We start from the raw sequence: 7,087 nt of genomic DNA on the forward strand, positions 1-7,087 counted from the left end.
CTTGACTCCTCTGCCCCCTCCCTCCATCAGCCAGTCCCAAGCCTACCCTCTTCCCCCATCCTCTCTCCCACACCACCCTGCAGTCAGGACCCCGCAGAGCCTCCCGGCTGGTCTCCCTGCACACACCCTCTCTCTCATATGCATAGCCACTGCAGGAGGTGAGGGTTCTTGCTTCCAGCGTCATACAGGTAAGGCCACGGAGTCAGGGAGGTTGGAAGACCCACCATGGTCACACAGGTGCTAGGAAACGGCCCCAGCATCCAGAGCCGGGCCCCTACCATCCCGGGATTGGCCCACACCACCCAGTAAGATACGGGAACCAAACGAGACTGGGGTGGGGCTGAGGGCGCGTGCCTCACTACTGGGGTAGTGCGACGAGACTGGGGTGGGGCTGAGGGCGCGTGCACGCAGGATGAACCAGGACTCCTGGGCTGCTCTCAGATCTTGTGGCCTGCAAAGATACAGGTTGAATCTGTGACTCACGCCCCTGCTTTGTTTTATTTCCCCTCACTGGTGCTCACACCCATCCAGCACCCAGGAGCACTCAGAATCTCCCTGATGCCTCTATCACAGGCAGTTGACATTTCCTGGCCAAGCCACAGTTACTTTTCTCTTTTCTCTGTGGCCACGCTGGTTATGAAACCAGAAAGAGTTGCAGGCAGCATGGACGCCGGGATAGCTAAGACCAAAACACGGACACCGAGCCTGGCTGTCAGCCTGGGGAGGCTGCTGCCTGTGCACGGGGGTCCGGGGCCCCCGAAGGTGGGCCATGGCCGATCAAGTTGCTGTGGAGACAGACAGACAGCTGGGGTCCAGCAGCCTGAAGGCAGCCAGGGCCTAGAAGAGGGGGAGATGAAGGTCCTCTCCGGGGCGGAGCCGGCCTGCTCACAGATCCCTCTGGGCTGGGGGGGCGCTGGAGCGGAGGCCGTTGATGGTTCTGGAGCCGCCTTTGCTTCTGGTCCTGACTCTGCCTCTTAAACCGCTGTGTGTCTTTGGATAGTTGGTTCACTTCTCTGGGCCTCTGCCACCTCGTCTGAGAACAAGGAGAGAATGTGTGGCTATCTCAGCGAGGGCAGGTGCACAGCTAAGGGGAGAACTGGGCGGAGGGTTGGTTTTTTATGTTTTTTTTTTTTTTATGTTTTTTTTAAATTTTTTTTTTTTAATTTTTTTTTAACATTTATTTATTTTTGAGACAGAGAGAGATAGAGCATGAATGGGGGAGGGGCAGAGAGAGAAGGAGACACAGAATCGGAAGCAGGCTCCAGGCTCTGAGCCATCAGCCCAGAGCCCGACGCGGGGCTCGAACTCATGGACCTCGAGATCGTGACCTGAGCTGAAGTCGGGCGCTCAACCGACTGAGCCACCCAGGCGCCCTTATGTTTTTTTTTCTTTAATTGAGGTGAAACTGACATGAGATAAAAATCAACAAATTTAAAGGGAACACCTCAGTGGTATTTAGCACATTCACGGTGTTTTGCGACCATGACCTCTCGCTCGATCTGGCACATTTCACCTCAAAAGGGGACCTGGCGACATTATGGTCTTGCTCCCCCTCTCTCCTCCCCATCAAGGGAAGGGGTGGTCTCATCTCAGCCTGAGTCCTGGCACCCCCCATGTGGTCTTGGAGTTGTTCAAGTTCCCAGGAAGGCTTTGGTAGCGTGAGATTGTGGTTCCTGGGCACCTGAATGTCTAGGTAATTCAGACGAGCCTTTTCCAAGCCCCCCAGATGCAGGCAACTCACAAGAAAACTCTTTAAAATTGCACCACACCTTATTCTGGTGAAAGGTCTGAGAAGTCTGGCTGTAATTAAACCTTTGAAATTTTATTTCCTGTCTCCTGCTCCTATCTGGCCGGGGAACACTTTTATCTCATCCAGGGGGGTACCGTACAGCCCTCTCTGCAGGCCACCATTTCAGGGCGTCGTTTGGGAATTGCTGGCCCGGAGGAAACATTCATTGAGCACCTCTGAATGCTTTCATTTAAATCTTCATTATGTACCCCTTCTTCCTAAGGAGGAAAATCTTGGCTGGGGAGAAAAGATTTAAAAGATCTTTTCAGGGGCGCCTGGGTGGCTCAGTCGGTTAAGCGGCCGACTTCAGCTCAGGTCACGATCTCGCGGTCCGTGAGTTCGAGCCCCGCGTCGGGCTCTGGGCTGATGGCTCAGAGCCTGGAGCCTGCTTCCGATTCTGTGTCTCCCTCTCTCTCTGCCCCTCCCCCGTTCATGCTCTGTCTCTCTCTGTCTCAAAAATAAATAAAACGTTAAAAAAAAAAAAAAGATCTTTTCATTTTGAAAAGACTTTCAAAATGAAGCCACAACGTATATAGGACAACATTTATCCTGTCGAATGCAGAGTTTTATGAATTTTGACCAACACAGTCCGGGAACCACCAGCACCACCATCAAGATAAGGAGCGGTTTCATCAGCCCTGAAACCTCCCTCTGCCCCTCCGTACTCAGCCCTTCCCCCAACCGCTCCCCCCGGGAAGCACCTGTCGCTGTAGTTTTGCCTCGTCCAGAACGTCCTCTAAATGGAATCAGGCAGGATACAGTCTTGAGGCTGGCTCAACGCAGAGTGCACCTCAGGTTCACCTGTGTTGCTATGCCAGTTGGTGTTCACTGCTAAGTTAGTGTCCCGATGTACAGACGTCCTACAGTCTATCTGTTCGTTTGCCAGTTGAAGGAGTTTTGGGTGCTTTCCAGTTTTTGGCAATTACGAATAAGCCCCTAAAAATACTTGCATTCGGGCTTCTGTGCAAATGTCAGTCTCCATCTCTCTTAGGCGAATACCCGGGAGTGTGTTTGTTGGTTTGCTTGGTAGAGTTACAGTTAACTTTTTACAAACCCGCCAAACTGTTTTCCAAGGGGCTGTGCCACTTTGCATTCCTACCAGCAATGTAGGAGGTCTCCAGCCGCGCACTCTCTTCATCGGCACTAGGTTTTGCCAGTTTTTAAAATTTTAACCATTCTTATAAATATTTCAAGGGAAATAACATTTTAAAACAGTTCATTCTATAATTTTTCATAAATACCGTTATGGGCTTTAAAAGGACATGTGGGAGTACTAAACCCCAGGACCTCAGATGTGACCTTATTTGAAGACAGGATCTTTGCAAAGGAAATCAAGTTAAAAGGAGGTCATGAGGGTGGCCCTCATGCAGTGTGGCTCCGCCCTTACAAAAGAGGAAATGTGGACACAGAGATGGAAGGAAGTAATGTGAACACACACACAGAAGACGGCCAGCAAGCCCACAAGCGAGGCCCCAGACAGAGTCGCCTCCCAGCCTTGAAGGAAGCAGCCCCTTGGCCTTCCAGCCTCCAGAACTGAGAGAGATTGCATTTCTGTCGTTTATGCCTCGTGGCCTGTGGTACTCTGTTCTGACAGGCTGAGCAAAATGATGCGCACACAAAACAACACAGGCGAAACACGTATCTTAAGCCTTGAAGCCTGTTAGTAAAATGACCTATCCATCACCTGTCACCAGCTTAAGAACTGGAATGTCACCACTGTCTTCCCAGCTCCCTGTGTGCCCCATGTGCACCTGCCCCAGCCATCCCACCCTGTGTGGACCTGCCGCGGCCATCCCTCCCCGTGTGCACCTGTCCTGGCCATCCCTCCCTGTGTCACCTATCCCGTGCCATCCCACCCTGTGTGCACTTGCCCTCTGCCGTCCTTCCCTGTGCCGGCACGGCCTGCCTGCTGAAGGGGACCTCTTTCCCAGGGAGTGGAGTGAAGGGGACTTAGGGAAAAGGAGACTGTGGAGAGAGACCACCCACTGCTTTGAGGCGTTAGCTGAGGAAGCGATAGCTGGAATGGGCAAAGGATACTGATTTTATTTTTGTGTCTATGCTGGGAGAGGCCTGACCGCGGTTAATCTGATGCAAAGGAGCGGTTGGGATCCTTGTTTGCTTGCTGTCTCCCCTGCTAAAAGCTCGGGGAGGGCAGGGCCCTTCTGTGTCTCAGGACCCAGCAGGTGGAGACTCCGTAGTGACTGACTGCTGGGCAAGAAGAGAGTGAAGACAGAGCCTCCCCTCGGAAGGCAGTCCGCTGTGAAACCATCACTGGTGGAAACGTCCTGTGGATGGTGGCGGAGGCTGCGGAATAGCGTGAACGTACTTCCCGCCGCTGATCTGTACACTTAAAAACGGCTAAGATGGTCAACCCTGTCACGTACATATTACCTCCGTTAAGGAAAAGCCATGGATACAAAGAGCAAGGATCGCGAGCGCTCGCTATGCAGTGGGCATCTCACGGGGCGCTTCGCACCTGCCTGCAAGGTGAAGTCACCACCCTCTCCGACAAACCTGGGGACAACCCAGGAGAGGCTCGGTCACTCGCCCAAGGCCCCGGGCCGGAGATGCTCTGCAGGCAGAGGAGGTCGCGAAGGAGCCGATAGACAGCGGGCGCCCAGTAAGCACAGGTTGGTGGCGCCGCGCGGGGCCCTCCCACCGCCCCCTGCGCACGCCGCGCGCCCACCCGCTGGAGGCGGGGCCAACGCTGCTGCCGCCCGCAGAACGGGATTGGCTGCAGGGGAGGGGGGGCGGGCTCCCGGCGCCGGGGGGCGGGGCCGATCTCGGGTTGTAAATACGGCGCCGCACGGCACTGGTTGCGGAGGGCGGGGGCGGGGTGCGGAGAGCGCAGGCGCATTGAAGGCGTGCGCCCCTCGGCCTCCGTGGCCCCTCCGTGGGCCGCGACTTCTCGCGAGACGTGGAGCTGAAGGCGGGGCTCCGGGCTCCGGGGGGCGGGGCCGGCGGAGGGACAGCCTCGGGAGGGTCGGCTGGTGGTGAGGCGGCGGCGGCGACGCGAGGTGAGGTGAAGTGAGGTGAGCTGAGGCGCTCGAGGCGCGAGGCGGCGGGCGGGGCGCGGGCGGCGGGCGGCGGGCGGGTTCTGGCTCCCTCCTTCAGCCCACCCGGTGGGTCCGCGGCCCCGGGCCGAGCCCCCGCGCCGGCCACTGTGTGACCTTGGCTCGGCTCGCAGCCTCTCTGAGCCCCAGGTTGCCCCGCGCTGCAGGGCGGCGGCGGGTGGGGTGCTCCGCAGGCGCGCTCCCGGTCCGCGCCCTCGGCGGTGCTCGCAGCCGGGCCTCACGCCGCAGTGCTCCGAGGGCCCTCGCAGGCTCCCTGCGCGCGGACCCCGGGCCAGCCGGAGCCCCCCCCACCGCCGCGCCTACCGGGGACCGGGGGCTCCTCCCGCCGGTCTGCGCTGGGCAGCCCCGCCAGGGACCCCGGACCGGGCTGCGCTGGGCGCCCTCCCCCACCCCGGGGACCCCAGCTCGGCCTGCGCCGGACGCTCCCCTCTGCTCCAGGGACCCCAGGCCGGCCTGCGCCGGGCGCCCTCCTCTCCCAGGGACCCCAGCTCGGCCTGCGCCGGGCGCCCCCCTCCCCACCCCGGGGACCCCAGCTCGGCCTGCGCTGGGCGCCCCCACCCCCACCCCGGGGACCCCAGGCCGACCGCTGGGAGGTGGGGGGGGGGGGGCTTGGAGGCGGACCACTGCAGTGATCCCCTGCTCGGAAACAGCAGTTGTGCCTCTCCAGCGAAAGGAAGCCACGCACTGGCCGCTAACAGAGGGACTTGTATCTAAAGCTCGGGCTCCTGGCCGCCGGGACATCGCTGGCAGGCGGTTGGCTCCAGCCGAGGTTCCGTCTGGCGCGGAGCACAACAAGCCACAGTGTGTCCGCGATTTATTAAATTATTTACTTTATACTTGGACTCGGGAGAGACTCAGGAGGCCCGGCATGAATGGGGGTGTGCGCTGCACACCCATCTTTAAGGGTAGTGCCCCCTGAAGTGTGGGGTCCGGGCTGAGGGCCGCCTGGGAAGCGGCTCCGCGGGTCCTCGCCTGCCCCCACCCGCGGCCGCCCTGCAGCCCTTCTCCGTGAACATGTGGCGTGGGGAGTGTGAGTCAGGGCTGGTGTCTGGTGAAAAAGGAGGGGGGACACGGGGATGTTAGGGCATTTTGTAAAAATTGAGGTACAACTGCACGTTGTGGAAGATGGGGGTGACGGAGAGTTGGTTTGATACACTTAGGTGCACCTGCCCCCCGCAGTAGTGATAGCCAGGCCTAGGACCCGACCCCGGAACGTGCGTCTGCCGTGAATCCGGAGAGCGTCTGCATGGAATTGCAAAGGTGTGTCGTTTCTGGCAAAGTAGTTGGTCCGACTTTGGGTTGGTATTTCCAGGCCCGCGGCACTGATCGCGGTCCCGATCCCGTTACCCGCCCTGGGCCCGCCTCATCATTTCAGCAGACGTGCAGCCCCTGGTCATTTGCAAGATGCCACGTTGGGCTGGCTGCTGGCAGTTATGGTGACACTGATTATCGTACAGCGTGACCTCACAGCAGATAATCTAGGCAATTCTTCGCAGAGCGTGAAGAAAGGGGGTTGGTGAGGTTTATTTTCTGGCCTTGGAGTTTTCCATGGTGGAGACGACATAACGGCTTCGGGGGCCTTGAAGGACGAGTGAAGGTTGGAGAGAACATTCCAGGTGGAGGCAGGAGGGTGTGTGGAGACAGGGAAGTGAATGGGGTACTTGGGGGGGGGCAGGAAGTCCCTGCATTCATTGTGAGAGGGGGATTGAGGAATGGGGTGGAAGCTAGGGCTGAAAAGAGGTTTCTTACCGAGGAGCCTTGAATGCCGATCTAGAGTTTGGGCTGTTACCCTGACCTTCGGTGAGGGGGGCGGGGCAGTCGGGTTTTTGGGTGATAGATCCGTGTTTCAGAAGGGCAGCACCAGCGATACCGTGGGAGGCAGGCAGGGGGAGGTGGAGACTGGCTGGGTACAGGTGTAGGGGGAATGACTTGAGGACAGAGGTCGCCAGAGTGGGGGGTGGTCACGAGACTGACACGGGAGAGCCCACCGTGTGTGTGATGGCCTGCGCGGGGTGTGGGAAAGGGGAAAGGAAAAATGCCCCAGCAGCCAAGAGTTCTCACGTGGGTGCTTGAAGGACAGAGCTGGGGCGGGTGTGGAGGGGGCGTCACGGCACGTGTGTCCTTTAGGCTCGCAGGATTCGTGGTGTTTGTGGGCCCTCCTGATGAGACATGCTCTTGGAGAGAGGGTGGGGAGCACTCGCCAGGAAGGGAAAGGTGGTGGAAA

General features: G+C 58.6%; 1 long non-coding RNA gene across 1 annotated transcript; it reads right to left on the bottom strand.

Moving 5' to 3' along the window:
* Window positions 1–479: 479 nt before the first annotated feature.
* LOC131501112 (uncharacterized) lies at window positions 480–4,483 on the bottom strand. The gene is made up of 2 exons (XR_009256641.1): window positions 4,181–4,483; window positions 480–1,033 (listed from the first exon to the last, which is right to left on the bottom strand). It is a non-coding gene; the product is annotated as an uncharacterized LOC131501112 (long non-coding RNA).
* Window positions 4,484–7,087: the final 2,604 nt, after the last annotated feature.

The sequence above is a fragment of the Neofelis nebulosa genome, chromosome 18 (genome assembly GCF_028018385.1).
Source record: "Neofelis nebulosa isolate mNeoNeb1 chromosome 18, mNeoNeb1.pri, whole genome shotgun sequence".
Classification (NCBI taxonomy): Eukaryota; Metazoa; Chordata; class Mammalia; order Carnivora; family Felidae; genus Neofelis; species Neofelis nebulosa.